The following is a 21,680-nucleotide window of genomic DNA, read 5'->3' as shown; positions in this document are numbered from 1 at the left end:
CAAATTATGTTTGCAATTCCGTTTGGTGCTATTAGTCGCACAGAAATTCCTCACTTCAGTTCCTACACACCTACACTAATGATAACCTGCTGAAAATGAATTTTATGCTGCTACAGATTTCAGTAGGCCAATGAGTGGTCCATTTGAGATTATAAGGGTGTATCCATATCTATGTTATTAAATGAGGATCCTGAAGCCTGACGGCTGTTGTTGTTTCCACGCGCCAGTTGTCTGCAGCGGCTCACTCAGAGTCAGCTCATTGTGATAAGTCACACATTATGAACGTCTTCAGCACGAGGAAAACCTAATCAGAGCGCTGAGAGGAGGTGGATCCATTTGTAAGGGAGGAAAGGGAGCTGAGGAGAGGGACAGTTTTTCTTTGTGGGAACATTATTAGAGTAACGAATCCCTGATGTGGTGAATAAGAATAGAGCTGCATGTGAGACACCATAAGGCTTTATTGTGGTTATCGGCGTGTATTTGATTGGCAAATGGATTCTTTTATCAAAGATGGCCGCATGCTGTTCTCACACAACAAAGCCCTTGAAGCCAGCCATTTTAGGGTGTTCAGTGTAGAAAATTATGGATTTTTTATATTTTGTTGTGCTTTACTAATGTGTTAATTGATATTACATGTAGAGTTAATATATATTAAATGTGCTTTCCCAACTTACAAATGTGTAATATAAATGTTTAAATACATGACTTAAAAGTTTCAATAGAAATTACATTAAAGTATATATTTTCTTGTTTTGTGACACATGCTTGTCAGTACATTCTGCAGCACACTTTAATCATACTTCAAAGACAATAGAATTATTAAATTACATATAAAGTTGTATTTAAATGCATAGTTCAACCCCCCCCCACCAAAAAAAAATTGTTCCAAATCTAGTTTCTGGGTAATCTGGTCCCCATTCTCCATGCATAGTATGGGGAAATAACACTGTAAAAAATGACAAATAAGTTATGACAACATATTTTTACATTACTGTGACTCATCAAAATAAGTTAAACAATTTTTAACTTTATTTTATAAGTTGTACAAGGTTCAACTAATTTTTAAGTCAGTTTAATGTAATTTAAGTTGAAATTAATTAAACAGCTTGATTGTACTTAAAAATTAGTCGATTGTACTAAAAAAATTTAAGGCAGCAACTTATTTTTAGAAATAAATAAAGAAATGAATAAATACATACATAATATAATATGGAACATATGGAAGTCCATGGAGACCAGAAGCGGTTTGGTTACCCATATTCTTTAGAATATATTCTTCTGTGTTCAGCAGAAATAAAAAACTCATTTGGAACAACTTGAGGGTGAGTAAATGATGACAGAATTTCCATTTTATGTAAACTATCCCTTAAACTCCTACAAGTAAAAAAAAAGATAAACAAATTTTGTATAAATTTAAACTATAATATATTTTTAATTCAATTGTAAATAACATGTAATTTAGTATCCGAAAATATTACATCCAGTTCACACTTGAGTATATTCTATTAAATTTCACTAGGGCTGCCAATAGATTAAAATTTTTAATCGAAGTAATGATTAATCACGATTAATCGCACACTTCATGAAATTAAGCATAGACCATTTATCTTGTTTCAAATGCTTATTTTGTCATCATTTGCTATGTCCAGCAAAGTAAACCAAAAGACTTGTATTTCAAGTCTCTCAAAAACCTGTATTTTCTGCAAACTTTTTTCAAGATAAATTTAGATGTCTTTCCAAAAAATGACACCAAAGAACCAAATGATATAAGGAGCCCATATAAGCACATATGAAAGAAAAAAATGCTAAAAAAAAAAATTCAGAATTGTATAGTATGTGTACAGTGCAACAGTTTAGAGAAGTCAAGTTGCGATACCGAACAAGACCACATGGAGATGCCAAAAAAACCCTAAACCAACCGCCTGCTGACTGCATATATCTACTACAGTACACGGATCCATTCCGTATAACTAAAGACAGCAACATAAACATGACAGATCAAAAGACAAATCAAAACATTATCGTGAATGTGTGTGGAAACAGCGTGAATGTACGGAAATGTCTGTGCCTGTGCATAAATACAATGTGCGATCAGTGCGTCAAGAGCACTCATACACACATTATTAGCCTATAACGGACTTAACGCGTGCTTACTGTACGACTCCTGTACACCACCGCAATCATCTTTACTTTGATTGCAGTCTTCATCCATCAAAATTTTACTAGCGAGACACTGGTTGTCCAGTCGAGAAAACATAGTTTGCATGTGTGGTTTCCTTTATATTAGCGCTGTTTTGGACGGATTGTTTGAATGCATTCGCTTACTGGATCATTGGACTGAAAACTTTCCCAGAGTTCAGCGGCTTAAAATTATCTGATCGCAAGCAGAGAAGCAAAATTGGGTTAAAGGGTTAGAATAGAAATTGTGCTTCAGTAATTTTGCTTTAACTGCGTTAAATTATTTTAACGCGTTATGGATTGTAAAATTAATCGCATGCGTTAACGTTGAAAGCCCTAAATTTGACTATTTCCTTAAGTAAATATTTATTTAAGTATGATAAAGTGTATTCTTTTTCACAAGAGACCCTTATGATGGTTATTTTTTGCAGCATACGTTGTTCAGATTTCTTAGTTTAAAACAAATTCTTATATTGTAGCTGTAACAGTTGGGTTCACTAGTTCTAAAATTTATTATTTTGCTGCATACATCTTCAGATTTATATTTAATCTTTAAACACATCTTGTGACAACTATAACAGTTGGGTTCAAAAATGATGCAATTTACCAGAGCACACTACACTGTAAAAAGCAGGAACCTGAATTCATATTTTTGAGTCGTGATAGCCTACTAATAATAACCTGCCAGTGGAATTGAGAGCTCATGACCCAAAAGATTTCTGGGAGGTCCTATATACGCTGACTGTAAGGCGCTGTGAAAACTAAGAGTCTAGATCTTTGAAGATTTACGATTCTTGATGGAGAAGGTTGAGAAGGTCTCCTGGTTCTGACCCTCTATCTGTTTTTATAATCTCATCTTTGTTCCCACATGTCCACATGGACCTCATTACATCCAGTGGTGGCTCAGGGCTCTGCTACAGGAAGAAATCCCTCCCTCACCCCACCACCTCTCCCACTCCGACCACACAAAGAGATAGAGGAGGTGAGAAAAAGACTGCTTATCAGGACAAACCAATCGCCACGCTAAGCTAATCAGATCAATAGCTCTCTCTTTAAGCATGAATATGCGAGAGCTGCATTACATATTCAGCTTACTACAGTCCTGTATAAACACACTTGTGCACGGCCCTTCATTTGATCACTGACTTTCCTTTAAGTGCATTGACCTCAGATGCATTTGAATAAACCAAGCTGGCGCAGAGAGATCAGGCAGAGCTGCATTGATTGGCCGTGGCCTCTGGACCATTTGGTATTCATTACAATGGAAGAATTAGAGACGAGATAATAGCTGAAAAAGTAGATTCTAAAAACCAATTTTAATCTAAATACACACACTAAATAAAGCCACATCGATCTGGAAAATAATTTGAGTCTTTCAGATCACTTTTCATCTGCACCTCTTCACCCAAGGACCTGTGTTCTAAGTTTTGTTATCGCATTCATCATAGTTCAGTTTTCAAATATCAATATGTTTGTGTTGTGGGCATTGACATGCATGGTGGCTGTTTTCGACCTGCTTTTCTCTCTTTGAGGCTTTTAAGTTGACTCTGAATTGAAAGCATTGATATTCCAAAGGCCACTTCGCCTCGGCTATTGCTTTATGTTAGATGAGCAAAACAACAGGGTTGTGCCAATAATCAAAATGAATTGGGAATTTGATTGTTGAACTTCCAGTATAAATTGGGTATAAACATGTTGTCATAACCTCCACAAATGAGGTTTTCCAGGAACTTTAGATGTTAATAATTATTAAAGTTTGAAATGCCTCACTCAAAAAAATCCATGTTTTGCTGCTTGTTGAGTTTACTAAAGCAACACAGTTGCTGAACATTGTGTTACAACTGTTGTTCAACACAGAGAAAGGTTACTGCTAATATTGGCACCCCTTGTGAAAAAAAAAGTATGCTTTAATTATAATGAATGTCTAGAATTATTATCATTGTGTTCAGTTCACTAAACTATGTAAAAGTAAAGTTTACTTATTCCATTTGTGTTTGAACTACATTAATCATTTTTGTTGCATTAACTGAAACTGGATTGTGGATTTTTTATTTTTTATTTTTTAGTTGTCAGCATACTTTATTTAAGACTGTATTTGGAGAGTAAATGTTGAAATCAAGTGTTTTATGCATTTTCGGGTAAACGGACAGACCTGTTAATGTTTACCATTGAGTTTCTGATGTGTACGTCTCCGTTCCCTCCTTCAGGGAACGAGGGTTACCATACGTAACCGAGACGTTTCATTCAGTGAACAATATTTGTGGTAATGTCAGTGCAGTGACTTTATTAACTTCTGCCTTTTTGTGCCAACATAACCGAACATTAAACACTAGTAGGACTTTCCACTCACTCAAAAACACAAACTTGAATATTCTTGAATTTACTCAGTATAACTGAGCACTAAAAAACATTGACTAAATTCCACTAAATATGTGTCTAAAATAAAGATAAATTAATTTTGTGCATTCCTTTACCCTAAATTTTTTTTTGTGCACCTAACTGTATTTAATTTATATTTCATTACATTAAGTTATTACATACTATACTAAATTTAAAATATTAATAAATAATATTTAAAAAATAATTTTTATCGACTATGATGGTAGAACACTCACATTTATGTCAACATTTAAAGTTAGGAATATCACATTAATTAATACGCATTTAGACAACATGAATTATGTAACTTGTAAACTTATTTTGGACTAATGAAATTCCTCCTGAGTGTGATTTAAAATTTTTTTTTTTTGGAACAGGCGTTTAATTAAAATTCACATTTATGAATTGAAATGAAGTAAATTATGCATTTTGCACAACCCTTCTAAACAACTCTGGGCTTAAAATGGTCGTCCAACCCCTTCTTTTGCAGCTCCACAGTCTTTCTGAGAACGTCTTGTGCTTATGATTTGGTATGTGGTTTGTCATGGTTTAGCTCGAGTTGTTCATTTTTTATTTTTTATTAGTATAAACATCACTTTCCAGGTTAAATGGCCACCTGTTTATTTTTGCCGCTCGCTGTTTTGTGCAGGTAGAAAACCACTTTACTGAAATGCCACATTTAACAACAGCCTTTGACAAGTTAAATGATGAATTCCAACCACAAAGTGGAAATTATCGCTTTCTTGGAAAAGCACTCACCTCTTTAGCCTTAATGCCTTTAATGACCCATGTTATGGCCACTCAGCATGACGAACAGTGCTGGCAGTCAGCTTTTGCCTTTTGGCATGGTCAAAACTCTTTCAACAATTCAAGCTCTCTAGGTCCTAACAAACCGGTATACCTCATTTTTACCTGTCTTGGGGTTCAGTATTGATGCCCTGCAATTAGTGCATCCTTATTTGTTGTTATAGCACTCATGTGTTGCTGTGTCATGTAAGGATTTATGTTGTTTCTTGCTGTTTTTATGGAGTGCACTTCTCCAGCCGATAAAACGAGTTTATTGATGAGTTGGATTGAGCCGAGTAATCTTGTGCGATGCCCATTCAGTGGGAGGCGACTGTGATTTATAGCTGTCTTTACAGATACACGCAAAAGCCTCCTTTGAATAAATATAGCCAAAATCCCGCCAAAATTCGTTGCCATGACTTATCGCGAGAGGCAAAAGGTTACGTTTTAGTCGCATAACATTGGTTAATGGAAACGCCGTCATTTCGCAATACTTTTTTTATCGACAATTATAAAATATCGCCAAAGTTTTGCGCAAATCTGTAATGGAAACGCGCCTGTTGTGTGCATCTGACATACTGCATCACTTTTAACTTGCTATGATAAAATATGCAGTATTAACAACATTTTATTATAACATAATATTAGTAATATACCAATATGATCTAACATAGTATTCTAATACAAATGTACTGTATTGACTATTGGTGGAAAACAAATTTTGTCTATAAAAATGGAAAAGAAGTATGTTTAGTTTAAAAATTATAATGACAGCATGTGATATACTGCAAATATAGGGACAATAATAATATGGCAAAAGGGTCAGCAATATATTTTTAAGTAAAAAACAAACAAAAAAAACATTGAATATGCACTTGTAGTGTACTTAAAATATATAGTATGTTTTTTTTTATAATGACAGCATGTGATATACTGCAAATATAGGGACAATAATAATATGGCAAAAGGGTCAGCAATATATTTTTAAGTAAAAAAAAAAAAAAAAAAACATTGAATATGCACTTGTAGTGTACTTAAAATATATAGTATGTTTTTTTAAAACTGTACTTGCAGATAATATGCCATTAATGAAATAAAAAGCCACTTAAGTACACTATATTACACTATATTTCAAGACACAAAAAGTAATAAGACCATTATGAAATTATATATAAATGTGTATTTGAGTCATTTTTAGGTGGATCAAAAAATAATTTCAAATAACTGCATTTAATATGAAATTAAACTAGAATATTTTTAATATAAATTGATTTTTTTTGTAGAATCTATTAATTGTCTTCACCATGATGTTTGAAAGCATTCCAAATTCAAACTGCTGGGGCCACTTTGGCGTCACAAAATGTCTTATTTTATATGCCATCACTGCTGCATAGTGCTTTGCCATTGTGTGGAAAATACCATGTCAGAACAGATGCTTTTGTATTGCAGCAACCTGGACTGCGGATGTATTGCAGTGTCTAATAGCAGTGTGTCCAACGCTGACAATAGCACACCCATCCCACTGCAGGAGACAAGTGTTGTCGAATCATACAGTAGTGGAAGATGTGTCAGTTGAACAGGAATACAAGGGGGAAAGGGTCTGGGGGGAACAACAGGGAGGAGAACTGCACTTATCACAGCTGCACAGATGGTGCAGCAGATGAGATGCGAGTGCAAGATGGACAGATAAGGAGGGATAGCAGGAGAGGGGTGACATACAGCAAGAGAACGTGTGTGTGTGACAGCGTACCTAAAGAATGGTGTTTTAAAGCTCCTTGGGAACTGTTTTAATCAACATGGGCTCATTAGAAAAAAAAGTGCCTCTAACTACATTTTTGTGAAAATGCAAAAGCGTACCAGTTCACTGCAGTTTTCAGCTGGAATGACCGCTAGTGGTAGTAAAACACCAACTTTTATTGCTTTTCATACAAATTACAGTGGTAGATTATCGATTAGTAAAGACGATCAGGTAATTATCGATTATCGATTAATTTTTGTGCAGTTCCTTGCACAATACTATGACCTCAAAACACTTTTTTTCCATAGTCCATAATTTGTAAACTAATACATTTTAAGATTTGCATAATGTGACCAGCTACTTATGTTTAGATTTTCAGATTTTCAATGTAAAAAGGTTTTCAATGTAAAGTTGCTCAGTAGCTCACCTGGTACAGCCACCCAACACTAAGGTGGGGTCTAAACAGAGGACAGGGTCTGGTCAAAAATATTAAAAAGTGAAGTGTATAATTTCTGGATTACTAGTACCAAACAAAACACAAAGTGTTGTAGGGATGACGTATTTTTGTAGGACAAAACCTAGAAATTAGTTCCTGTTCCATCATTCTGAAGTCAATGGGGTTTTTGAATGGGTTTTGGTAAATGCCGGAAATAAGGTCTGTGGTTAACACAAGCTAAAGTCATTTTCATGTTTTATTCTATAACATAATATACCTCAGTAATACCTCTTGTGATTTAAAAAAAAATTGTTTTAACTTAAGGTATTTGCTAATAATTGGCTAAATGGGACTAAAGAGGTTGTCAGGGACATTAATTAATGTCATCACATCAAATAGGAAAACTCATCTACTAACTAGTCTGCTTTCACAGCCTTGTTATGTTTAAGATCACACGTAACTCAGACTTTCAGAGAAAAAAAAAAAAAATCAATAAAGAGAGTTTTTGGACGCTCAATGGCGATTCATAAAAGTTGTGTTCATAAAACACACCCTACTGGTTGAGCTAGAACTTCAGATGTTCCTTTTGATCACTCTCTTTTAGAAGTCAACCTGCAGGCTTACTCATCAGCTGTCTCTTCACATTAAACTTGGATAGGAAGAAGAAAAAAAACTACACAATTCACCTTTAAGCTGAAGAGAACGATTCAGTGGAACTCAAGCCAAGATCCCAGCACATTAATCCAGACAAGGACAGATGGGAAGAAAAATATGAGTTTAAGCAGATACGTTCAGAATAATTCTTAAAAGTAATAAATGGAGCAACTAAGAATAGTCTGAAATGTGATCTAGATCAGCAGGGGCTCTTTTGTATGAAAAACAGCATAAATATAATCTATTATTCAGTGACTGTCTGTTTGAATGGAGCTAAAACTCTTGTGCCCTGCCTTTGTACTGGTTAAGTAGTGCTGAGCCTTAACCTCCTCTAGATGTCCAGCAGTTACTTTCAGTTCTGTAGACTGTCAGTGTTTCCTGAAATTGCACACTGATTGAGTAGGTACTACATATGAATTTGAACTTACTTCTTGACCGTTAAAAAAGTATGCTCTATATAGTTGTCAGTCCTGTGTCTTGTGTTTTCCTCCCCCACATGCTCCATGTTCAGTTTATGCCCATGTTTGGCCTTCCTGTTCCTGTCCTGATTATGTAATTTGTTTCCAGGTGTTCCCCGTTTAGTTCTATTGATCCCAGGTGTGTCCCATTATCTCCCTTATTACTTAAGCCCTGTGTCGTTTCCAGTCGAGTGTCCGGTATTGAACGTTGATCCCATGTCCTACGTGTGTTTCCTATATGTCAATAAAGACTGTTGATGATGATTCTCCTGCGTTCTCCTCGTTCCTTGTTCCTCGCTCCTCACAGTAGGCACACCGTGACAGAAGACAGCACCGAACAAAAAGTACGCGGTGCCCCTTCTCCCCGTTTTTGTTTTCGGTTTTTTGTTTTCCTTTGCTCCCCCCCGTGATCATGGAGATCGCGGCACGCTTCATTTTCCTAGCCCGTAGGGATCTCCCCTTCATTGAGTATGCCACGGAGTTCTGCGGGCTCGTCGCGGCGACGCCATTAGATGACGCCACCATCAACTCTCTATTCTGGCACGGGGCCAACTACCATCGGCCCATGGACCTCCCAGACACCACGGGACTAAGCTGGAGGGAAGGGATCCTCCGGTGTCTGGAGAGCCAGGACCAGCCCGCCATCAAGTCCACCGGCCGTTCCTCAGGCAAGCCCGCCGGCCGCGGCATTCCCAAACCCGCCGGCCGCTCCTCAGTCAAGTCCCCCGGCCGTTCCTCAGGCAAGCCCGCCGGCCGTTCCTCAGTCAAGCGCACCGGCCGCGGCTCTCTCCAGCCCACCGGCCGTTCCTCAGTCAAGCCCGCCGGCCGCGGCACTCTCCAGCCCACTGGCCACGGCTCTCTCCAGCCAGCCGGCCGTGCCGTTCTCCCTTAACCAAAGGAGGAGGATAAGGAGAAAAAGACAGTTCTCTGCCCTCATCCTAGCCCCAGAGCTCGCTCCAGCCCCCGAGCTCGCTCCAGTGTCGGTTCCAACCCCTGAGCTCGCTCCAGTGTCGGTTCCAGTCCCCGAGTTTAGCCCAGAGAGGGCTCCAGTTCCCACGTCCAGCCCAAGGAGGGCTCCAGTCCCCAAGTCAAGGGCCACAGTTCCCGAGTTAGGCCTACGGAGGGCCTCTGAAACCAAAATTCTCCCCAAGGATTTTTATTTATTTGGGGGGGGTAGTAGGGGTCCGTCCGTGGAGGCCGGGCCGAGTGCCGAGGCCAGGCTCCCCGTGCTCCCTGCTCCACCATGGCCTCCTGAACTGTCTGCTCTGCCATGGCCCCCTGAGCTCCCTACTCCGCCATGGCCTCCTGAACTGCCTGATCCGCCATGGGTCCCAGAATGGGTACCTCTCTAGAGGCCTGCTGTCAAGTGTAAGCCAGTCCTGAGGGTCCTCCAGAGCGCCCCCTTTGTATTTGAAATTCAAATCTCTCTATAATATAAATATGGCTCAAGTTCAGTGTAAATCTTTCACTGCACATTAGGCTGATTGCATAGAAAAGTATATGCACACCTGTCCTTTAAAAACCAAATTATCATTAATGTTAAGTTTAATGATTATGCTAAGGACTTTATTGAAATTTCTAACCTTGAAGGTTTCATTCGTGCTTGTTTTCTATTAAAAATGGCTCCATGGATACATTTCCCAGGTTTGATGTCATTGGTTTATCATTGTGAAAAATCTGAAAAATCTTTTGTATTTCATGGTGGAAAGTAGTGCAGGTTATGAAATTATATAAAAATAAAATATTCATTTCTGGGTGAACTGTTTCAAAAACAGTATTAGTCATACTAAAGCAGTAGCAAGCACTACTAATTAAGCCCTAAATAAGTATTGGAAGATTGCATGTGAATAATTTAGTTGACAGTAGGAATTACCCCTCTCTCGCAGTCTCTCTTTTATTTCATCGCTCTGATTTCAAATTCAGAGTACCTCAGCAGTAAGCTAAAAGTGGTGAGTCGAGCACCTCCAGCTGTCAGAGACCTGCCGCATCCTCATGGGTTTGATTAACATGATGGCAAAGTTGTCTCGTCAACACTACACAGCATATGAATCCTCAAGAGTCTTCTCAGCATCATCCAAATGATGAGCACCAGAAAGGCGAAAGCTTCAGAAAGACTGTAAGCTCACCCAGCTTCCTCTTTGATTATGCTTTAATCAGTGCTGTCCAAGTGATAATCTCCTCGTCTTTCTACAAGTGGTCCTCCTCCTTTCCAAATCTCTTGAGCTTCATTAATTGGAGGTCTTAGCCTCGATGGATGAATGGCAAAGAGGAAACCGCATGTATTAGTCCTTCTGATTGAAATCATTCCTCTGGCTTTCATTGTACAGTATGAGCTAAAATACTCCAAGGCCTTGTTTCCTAAAAATTCTTGCCTCCAGCTTACATCTCTCAGTAACCAGATTTAATATCAAGTCAGAGAGTTTGAGATCGCTATATTCAGAATGTTTACACTCAGTCCGGCTTGCTTTAATTGGCCGTATCTGATGTAATTTCCTGTTTCCCGGAGACATTCGGGAGCTAACCAAGACTTTACTAATTAAATTGTGGTTTTGCAGTTAAATGCGGTATTGTTTCAGGTGATACTGCCAAAACCCGACCTGTCTCAGCGCCAACGGATATGTCTGCAGTCTGCCAGTATACGAATCACTTGAATCATCCTTGTCGGAGCTGAAATTAGTGGATTTTCTATCTGCCTCTAATTTAATGGTGGAGACAGTGGCTGCCTGAGGACTAGAGCAACTGCTTTTTCCTCTGCTGCTTATGAGTTGTTTTCTCAGGGTGTCTCTTCGGATGGTGTTCCACCAGTGTAATGGATTGGGATAGAAATGGTAATGTATCTATCCGGCATCGACTCTGACTTTAAAGTGGTAGGATATCCCTCCCTCAGGTGGATTATTGAGAGAAAGCTCTGGGCAGGATGGATTTTCTGGCATTCTGGCAGGAGCCCTTGCCTCAGGGGTTGATTGACTTGGAGACTACTAATGTTTGGAAGCACTGAATCATATATTTCATAGAATCCATGGGAAACTCAAGACAACCGTGGCTGGTATGAAGAGCTGCTGGAAGTCCCCTCAGGGTACAAAAAAGGTTGACTAATACCAGAATAGCGCAGTGTGACGGTAGCTGGCAGTGCTGCAGTGATGTTGCAGCAAACACAAAATGTTTTACAAATTTCACAATGTTGCATTTTGGTGGCAGTTTGATTACACAGTATGAGAAACTATGGAAGCCATGAGAGGCCATGCATTATTGTTCTTTTTTCAAAACTTTAAAAAACAAAGTCCGCATGAACCAGAAGTTGCAACTCACTTTACTTCAGAATTTGTAACATATTTCCAATATATCCAATTGAATGAGATCAAATAGAAGGCAGGGCTTTGAACAAAAACCTGAATATCACTCCATGTAATCAGAATCTGTCAAACATCACTCTATAACCATGCAGACGAGCCAGTCTCTTGAGTTGGCTGTCCTGTTCATAGTCACTACAGTGTCTATGAAGATAAAGTAGAGGCCTAAAGTTATTGGACACTGATTTATCAGTGATGAACATAGAGCTTTCACTTTGAGTTAGTTCCTGAATAAAGTAAAAACAAACTCACTTATTTGGGATGCAGCAGTATATACTGCACTTAGAAATCCCCGTTGTTACCTTGAGAAACAAGAAAACAAGTCGAGATCTCAAGAAAACAACGTTTGCTATGTGGAGATCACATGAAAATCAAGTTCAAAATCAACATTATCTGTTTCACCTTTAAACATAAAATACTACTACTACAACAACAACTAATACTGTACTAATACTACTACTACTAATAAACAAATCTTACGGCATTTATTTTGAGAAAATACTTTTTGAATGGGCACATGAAAAACATTAAACTGACTATAGCAGCATGCACAGGGAGTCAGACAGGAGGGCATATTTTCCGAGGTAAGACATTTTTTCATTTACAGATTATATCATTAACTAATACTAATAATGTTGTCACCGATGAGATTTAAATTCAGAAAGGCAAATTATTGTTAAATATAAAAAACAACACTGGCCTTAGATTAATCATATTTTTTTTCTTCTCACAAATGCTAAATGAAGGGTGAAATGATGGTCTTAAATACTTCAGAAGAAACATTGTGAACATGTGTCAGTGGAGAATGGTGAGAGCAGGATTGATGGGTACACTAGTAAAGCTCATACGTCACTTTAGCATGCATACTAGAACTGGCGTGGGTTCACATTCACACATAGGTAGAAATGAAATAAAAAAATAGAAATACAGCTTAAGTAGGTTATGAGTGGAACGGAGAGAGATTGACTGAAGAAGTTGTGCAAAAACTTTTGAGTAGGCTGTAGAAAGTAAGTGAATATCGAGCCGCAGGTGAAGCGTGTTTTGCTCGGAGCTCAACTCTCAGGGGAATATGTGATGTGCTGTGCCAGGTGACAGCTCTACATTTACCGTCTGTCTTATTTCATTCAGGTAAATTAAGGTGAGCTTGAGGGCAAACATGTCTATCTGTGTGGGTGATGTGGTTCTTGCTTTGGTGTTGTGTAATGTTCTGATAACAAGGACGAGCAGCTGTTGTCTGAGGCTCAAAGCTAAGGATGTCTATTACCTGGAGAAGCCTGAGTGTAAATAATCTGTCACCGATAAAACATCTACTCCATCGTAATGATATACTTGCAATGTCATAATACACAGCTGTTTTTCAATGGCCATCAATGGAGAATGATGCTTTTCGTCTGAAATGGTACGAGCAGCAGGGTCTGACTGGCCCATGTTAACCAGAGAAGCCTTGACCCCACGGTCCAGATTCTTATATAGATTAACCATATAGGTTTGCTGACCTTTTTCAGGTGCCCATGGAAGGCACCAGATGTCAGCTTTACCACCTGTGTATAATGTCACAACCCGCATTTTTACTTGTCTAGTTCAAGTTTCTAAGCCACTGCTTGGCATAATCCAGCCCCCATACCAGCAGCTTCCAAAAGTTCCTTGAAAATGTTCAAATATTGTCAATTTATACATATAATTATTTTTTATTCTTGCCTATTTGGTAACCTTGAACTACACTGCCGGAGGCATAATGGTTGTTTAGCATCAAACAGCCAATCATAAACTGATTCAGTGCTTGGCCCATTAAATATCCATGTGATTTTTCTTAGTAACTTTCACAAACTGTGTTTTGATGAAAGTTAAAATGTCAAACAGTAACAGGAAAGACTCCTTCTGTTCTGTTCTGTTGTAGGTATGGTGCGTTCAAGTTATGTCGGATAGATCATATTTACGAGTTGAACGCACATGAACGCCACCACAAAGTCGTTATTACGAGTGGGAAACTCAAAATTTTCTTTAAGCCCCGAACCTCCTGTCTGTAAGCAGACTCGTCTCCGTCCTTGATGAGACCGAATGGCAGTGGGGATTCTCTCGGGGGAATCCCCACTGCCATTTAGACGTGCGCCCCACTTTGTGAAGTGGATGAGGGAAGTTTATATGTACAGACCCTCAATTTTGACAGAGGGAGCGAGTCACTTGATATGTTCACTTCAGGCCACTCGCCCACTCCATATAGTACAATGCAACAGGTGACGTCACTGCAGATCACGTTTAATTTATCCCACTCGTGCTTCATCAAACCAAAGTCTAGGTGTAATTTGTGGCTCTCGTGGGCACTTGTGCAACATAATCAATGACGTACATCCGAGTCAAGAGATGGAGGGAAGGGCATAAAAAAATGAACTGGAACGCAGCTCATTTCAGCAGGCGGGCCTTCATTTGATACAGGAACTATTCAAGCCGTTCATGCCAGACAGGGAAGAGAGGTGTTGTAATAATGCAAAATATGTTTTTTTTTTCGAACAACCTAATATGAGAGCCTGTTCTAGTACACCCCCAAAACAAAATCAAGACTTTGTAAAAGAGCATAATAGGACCCCTTTAAACTATCTGCTCGAGTGGAGTGTGTCTCTACAGCGTAGAGGTGGAGCACAGGGTTGTAAAGGAAGCATACATTACACAATTGGGGCATCTCTTTATGGTGCTCTCGTGACAAGAGCCCTGTTGTGTATCAAGCCTTCTGATCTCCGCCAGATGGTTTTTAACATGCTGAGAGGGAAAGCGCCATTTACCTAATTCATTCCCACCTCACACCTCCGCGTCGGGAAGCTGGTGTGGCTCATTGACAACATTGTCTTGGATAATAAATGTCAAAGGCTCAAGGTTTATGATGTGGTCTATGACGATCTGTCTGCGCTTGAATTCATTTGCCGATTCTTGCTTTTATGGCGTGTTCAGGAGACTGTGAAAATTTCTTGCTGCTGAATGTTATGAGGCCTCCATGAAGGAGTGTTCCTTAAATGATTGTTCTGCCATCATTTACTCACTCTCGTGTCAGTCAAAACCTGTATCATGTATTTTCTTTTGTAGAACACGAATAGAAGATTGTGGGCAAAGAATGTTTATGATGCTCTGTTTCATACAATGAAAGTGAATGGGCGTGGATCATTATCAAGCTCCAAATATGATGTATAAGCATCATAAAAGTATGTATACGTAATCTGCACATCTTTGTGTGAAGAACAGACCAAAAATTGGTTTCCATCATAGCCCTTCTTTATCATTTACAAGACAACATGTGACAACTAATGGCGTTGAGTGTCATTATTGAACCTGCCACGAACCTTTGCTCAACATCTCCATTTGAAACCATGTGGTTTTTGAAAAACATGAACGTGAGTAAATGATGACATCATTTTCATTTTGGGGTGAACTATACCTATCATGGGTTCCACACAAAGTAAATGAATAAAGATTTGAAAATCTGTTAAAAGTTTTGCTTCCATTCCATTCCTGACTTTTCCTTCGAAAAACAAGTTGTGACATTTCCACAAAAATAATTGAAAAGTGAACCATAGCTTATTGAAACGACTTACACAGCAGGTGCTGTGACATGGTGTCCCCAATTCGCATGCAGAACACCCAAGGCGAGGCACTGTACGCTTATAAACATGGTGTTCTTGTTGTCAGAATGCACGCAGAACCTGCCTCATTCACCATCTGTATTATTATGCTCATGTAAACTCTTGCTCAACTGTGTTTCTGCCGTGTGCTTCCCTCAGACTCACAGAACAGCCGATCATACACACCTTACCATCTGCACGCAACGGGAGAGACATACCGTCAACCCCCCCAGACGCCACCCATCAGAGTGCTGACAGCTCCGTAAGAGAGCGCCGGGGATGAGGCGAAATAGGTTGGTGGATAACGGCGTGGAAAGCAAATTGCGTTATTGATTTAAATGCGATCACATGGTCTCGTTCACAGCTAGAGAAGGTATGATAAAGAGCACAGGGGCTGCACATAAACGTCGGTCTGCTGGTTTCAGATTCTCTGCTCAGATAATGTGCTGCAGAACATTCCGGCTGTATGCCGATGTGGGAAATGAGCCACAAATTACACCTAGACTTTTGGTTTGATGAAGTGCCTCTGAAGTGCTGCCTTAAATGTTTTGCTAAAAATGTGTCCTGGATGGAATATTCTAAAAGGAAACTTGTGCAATGATAGGCAACTGGGTGCTTTCATTGCAGCATAAAGTTGGCAGTTTGTTCTCTGTACTGTAGAAGCTGATTGTAAAAGGTGCTTCATTATTGAACCTGACCTTTTCTCTAGCACAAGGTCGGAATTATTGTAGACTCATTATGTTACTTTGTTGTTTATTATTTCAAGCTACATACGCGGATTCAAGGCAACGGAGACTCTGTGTTTCATTAGAAAACTAAACTGAGATTGAGGTTCAGATCTGGGGGCTTCCACATTACAGCTTTTGTCTTTAGCGTTTGGTTTGATTTGTTCATGTGAACGTGTTATTGCAAACTCAACAGTTTTAAAAGGTGGTGCAGTTCATGTGAACTCTAGTAAAGTTCTTCACAGATATGAATGTGATCCATCTGAAATTTTTAATCATGTAAAAAATTGCGCCTTTGCATGCATTTCTCATAAGTGTCCCCAAAATTTTCCTTTGAGGAGCAGTTTGCTTATATATATATAAGCAAATTGCTCCTCAAAGGAACAATTTGAGGGATACTCTACTCAATACTCAATGTGGTGCTCCTATCAATGCCACAATCATACTCTTATTCAAACTTAAAGTACCAACCAATATTTGTGGCAACATTTGTTCAAAATTATATTACGTTGCTTCTTGCGTGTTTCGTGACACTTTTAAAGGGGAATATCCAGTAAGTGGTTCTGAAATCGCATTCAATTGTTTTTTTTTAGGAACAGACAAACGTGAATATTTTATTACATTGAAACGTGAACGTTTTATTACATTGGTTGTTGTAAATATTGAGTCCACATTTTCCGAAATTAAACGTCTGGTAAGTGGCGCTAAAAGGTTAATGTACTTTCGAAAATTACGTAACACTAAACCCTACCTTAAACCTAACCAATAGTTGTAACAAAAGCAAATGTGGAAAAAAAAAAGATAAGAAAAAAAAAAAAACACACTGGCTGACATTTACCTCGCAAGTGCAATAACGTATCAAAAGCCATATGGAGATGGTTATGTGATGCAATCATAAAAATGTTTTAGTTTACAAATCATGAACTATGGTAAAAGTGTTTTGAGGTCATAACATGATATTATGCATCAAGGGTTTTTGCAAAAATTTGGGTAGAGGCACATTTTTACAATGAGTCTATGTTGCAAAGTACAGTGTGAACAGAGAACAGCAGTGGAGCGGAATCAAACTTGGGTTTTGACTAAGTAATCAAACTCATCTGAGAGTGTAAAAGCACCCTCAAGGGGACACTTTGTGCCACTGTGAGAGACAGCAGAGGAGCGAGCCTTAGACCTGCCAGCAGTTTGTCTCTTCATCTGTCTCTGTCCTGGAGCAATGGCATAGTGAGCCTGGCGCTTCTTGTGCAAAAGACGCAGGATCACCATTAGCCCTTCTGCTGGTCTGTCAGCAGTCTTCAGTCAAATCGTCTCACCAGCTGGCCCCACAGGTGTCCATGAAATTAACTGGAAGTGAGGAGACATACTGCAACAGTTCCCTATCCTGTTTATACCACAGCGGTGTCGCTTCCTCATAAAAAAGCACCATCATGATTGCTGGCAGCCATTTTTTGCTTTAGTCCTGTAAGGACAGTTGGAGACTACTAAAACAGAACGGCCTTTTCAAAATGCCTAGTAGGAGGCCAGTATGTTCCTTTGACTCAGAGAAACTCCACTTTTGTCAATCAGTCCCTCCTGACAAACTTTAAAAGAATCTCTCCTGACAAATGCAACCTTGTTTTAAAAACCTGCATACCTGAATACAAGGGATGCTTCCGTGCTGGAGCTCCCACTAGGCTTCTTAACTAGCTTAACCAACAAGAACTGATGGTTGACCAACGTCATTAGAAGCACAGCCATTTATGTTGGTCTAAGCTGGTCTTTTCAGCAGTTTTGTCCAAAGTGCACTTATTACAGAGACAGTCCTTCTGGACAAAACAGGGGGTAAGTAGTTTGCTTTAATGGAACAAAGGTGATAGTCATTGATTGACCCTTGCAGAGTTTAAACCGACACATTTTCAGTTACTAACCCAGACCGCCAAACAACGCCCACCTTACACTCATATTTTCAAATTCAGTGGTTTATATCTTCTTTGTTCAGTCACTTGCACACTAGATCACATCCCAGCATGACTAAGTCAGATCTGAAAAACCCCACTTCAAGCTGCCCTGAATGAAAATTTCAATTCTCCTGAAACTGGGCCTTTAGTTCAGGGATGGTGGTCTATGTATTCCAGCCTCGTATACTTAAAAACCTTGTCAGGTTTGGCCATACACACACACATGCACTACATTTGTAAGTTAATGCAAAGCCTGAGATATATGATCTCCAAATGAGTTAATGGAAGACTTTGAAAGGTGTCTGTGCTTGTGTCTCTGTTTAATAGCAGCACTTGGCGCGCTCCATGTCTGCCCGTCTCACAGTGTGGGGCTACAAGTGTTTCACAGAAGAAATGGTTACATTTAAACATCTTTAATTTGCCATCTTATGGTCAAGCATGTATTAAATTGTGACGGAGCGGCTAATGCACTGCGAACAAAGGCCTGATGTTCCTGTAGAGAGACGACAGACTGATTGCTGATGAATTCACTGATGATTATGATGAATCAGCACTGCTGCTGACACACTGTTCTTCACAGAGCAGTCTTTTCTTTTCTTTTCTTTTCTTTTTCTGCTGAAGTGAAGTTCCTAACGAGTATAGATGGTTAGGGTTAGGGTTAGCCCTATGGTTAACCCTAACCATCGATGGTTAATGAGAGGGATGAAGAGAAAGTGAAGTGGATAAGTAGCCTAGGAAGTGCGCACATATGTTTGATCTCTGGCCAGTGAAGATGTGGGAGTTTAATAAATGCTGAATGTATCCATGAGGGAATAACCTACTTGATACTCTTCTCACTTCTTTACTTCTCCTTTCTCATCATCCCTCTTTCCTCTTTCCAACATTCGTCTCATCCTCCAGCCCTCAAATGGAGTTAAGATTGATCTTTATTTTTGTTGTTTGATCTCAGTTTATTCTTCTTCTTGCTTTCCTTCATATAGGGCATCTGTCATCACAGTGAGCTCACTGATCTCTCTAGTGCAGTGCTTAGGATGCCAAACCAGTTGAGTAACCTACAACTTTGCTTTGAGTTCAGGACTGTTCCCATCAAGAATGATAACTATAATGATAATATATAGTGTCTGATATTGCTAAAATTGTTTATTCTAAGCACGCACTGCAGTCTGTCGTCTGCAGCTTTACATATTCAAGCTCTTTACAGTTGGCTATATTCTGCCTGGCTGTAAACTTTTTTTTATAGTTCAACATTGTTCTGAAAGTGATTCCAGTGATATTGTTCCTTTATATTGTTATTGTTATAATATTGTTATAGTTATCATCTTTGCTGTGAATGGGTCTTTAGATGTGTCATTATGATAGAAGTGGTTTGATTTCTCATTCCTATTTGCAATAATATTCTAGTTTTGCATTTGCGTATTATAATCAGCAATTATTATCATCAGCAATTAATAAATTGTCTAGTTTGCCACTTTTTAGTTTTACTTTTTTGCTAGTCAGGAAGCAGTCCTTTAGACAGTAGGCTCTGTCTGACCAACAGTGAAGTGTTGGCAAGCCAAAAAACAATTTGTTTTGTTTTGACGTGCCATTTAGGTTTATTTGAACTAGAAATACAGCAATAGACGGGGTAGAAAACGCTGACAACACATTCAAATAATTGCATTGTAGTGTCGATCAATGAATGGTTCAGTGGCGCATTGTTCTTCTCAGTTTCTTCATGACTTCACAGCCACATCTCCTGCTTTAGATCTCATATGTTATTTAATAGCTGAATGTGCTTTCATTCGTAATGAGAGCCGACAAACCAAAGTCGCTCATCCACTCTCCGCACACCTAAAAATCACCAAACCCTACATAACCATTTCAGTGCCACAATTCAAGAATAAAATCTGCTGTTTACCATCTAAAGTAGCACCAACATGCCAGAGAATAAGCTCAACAGGACATCTCAATTATTATTTTTCTACAAACAGCAGCCTGTGCCAGCGATTTGTGCAAGCATGCCCAAATGAGACCGTTGATGAGATCGCTGTTCTGTGTGTTGGGTTAAGCTGTGGGCTGCACGTATCGAACAAGCTCGAAACCCACTTAATCACACCCAGCCAATGCTCCACACAGTCAGCCGCGAAATTAAATTGGTTTATTCAAAATAAAACATTCGATCAAATGAGCAGTATGAGACCACATCTTAGACACTGTTGATTTACTCTTGTTTTTTGTCTTAATGTTATAGTTCACTAAATATATATGTGTATATATGTATATATACAGTGTTGGGGAAAGTTACTTTTAAAAGTAATGCATTACAATATTGCGTTACTCCATAAAAAAGTAAATAATTACGTTATTTAGTTACTTTTTATGGAAAGTAATGCATTACGTTACCTATATATATATATATATATATATATATAATTTGCTGAAAATTTAGGTAACACATTTTGATAGTCCACTTTAGGCAACTCTTAAGTATTCTACTAAGCCTAACCTAACAGTCTACTATTACTATAGTTGGAGTTAGCTGACATGTATTTGCAAAGTTATTACAGTTAGTAGAATGTCTAAAGTGGACTATCGAAATAAATTGTAAACAAACTTTACTTACCCTCCAAGCCATCAACGATGTGGTTTCTTCATCAGAACAGATTTGGAGAAATGTAGCATTACATCACTTGCTCAAAAACTTTCAAAATTGACTGGATAAACAAATGAACTGATTAGCAGTGTTGGGGAAAGTTACTTTTAAAAGTAATGCATTACAATATTGCGTTACTCCATAAAAAATGTATTAATTACGTTACTTAGTTACTTTTTATGGCAAGTAATGCGTTACGTTACTTTTGCGTTACTTTTTAAATCTGGACAGGGCTTGCTTGTTTGTTTTTAAAATAAAAAAATTATATTTTTGGCAAATATAAAAGCCTTTTCACACCAAAAGTGAAATGAATAAGCCTCAGGCTGAAGGGAAAGTAAATTTACGTCCGTACAGTAGAATGCAGAAGAAGAACTTTCAACACACTTCATAAAAAATAAATGAATAAAAAAAGCTAACGATGTGGTTTCTTCATCAGAACAGATTTGGAGAAATGTAGCATTACATCACTTGCTCACCAATGATTACTTTTAATGTGTTACCCCCAACACTGATCGCTTATGTTCTCACACATTCACCATAAGTTCAGTATTGTGGCAAGATGTCATGAATATACGTGAGCAGAGTTCCACACTGACAGTCACTCTCAGTTATTGCAGGAGAAAGGGTTTTGGCATCATGCTGATGCGGCACATTATTGCTAAAGCAACTAATGTAAATTCACTACATCATCTGAACAAATGTATCATTTGCAAAATTACAGCAAAAACACTCTGTCCTAAAGATCACATTAGTATTTGTTTGCAAAGCATCTATGATCTGAAAAATAAAATAAAATAAAATA

At 38.6% G+C, this 21,680-nt stretch overlaps 1 long non-coding RNA gene across 1 annotated transcript; it reads left to right on the top strand.

Annotated features, from left to right (window-relative positions):
- Positions 1 to 882: 882 nt before the first annotated feature.
- Positions 883 to 13,959, top strand: LOC107714532 (uncharacterized). Its single transcript, XR_001636987.1, has 3 exons — positions 883 to 894; positions 10,342 to 10,346; positions 13,877 to 13,959. It is a non-coding gene; the product is annotated as an uncharacterized LOC107714532 (long non-coding RNA).
- Positions 13,960 to 21,680: the final 7,721 nt, after the last annotated feature.

Source organism: Sinocyclocheilus rhinocerous, unplaced genomic scaffold (assembly GCF_001515625.1).
Source record: "Sinocyclocheilus rhinocerous isolate Xijiao unplaced genomic scaffold, SAMN03320098_v1.1 scaffold809, whole genome shotgun sequence".
Lineage (NCBI taxonomy): Eukaryota > Metazoa > Chordata > Actinopteri > Cypriniformes > Cyprinidae > Sinocyclocheilus > Sinocyclocheilus rhinocerous.
Note: the sequence above shows the minus strand (reverse complement) of the source record. Positions and strands in the feature narration are given on the sequence as shown.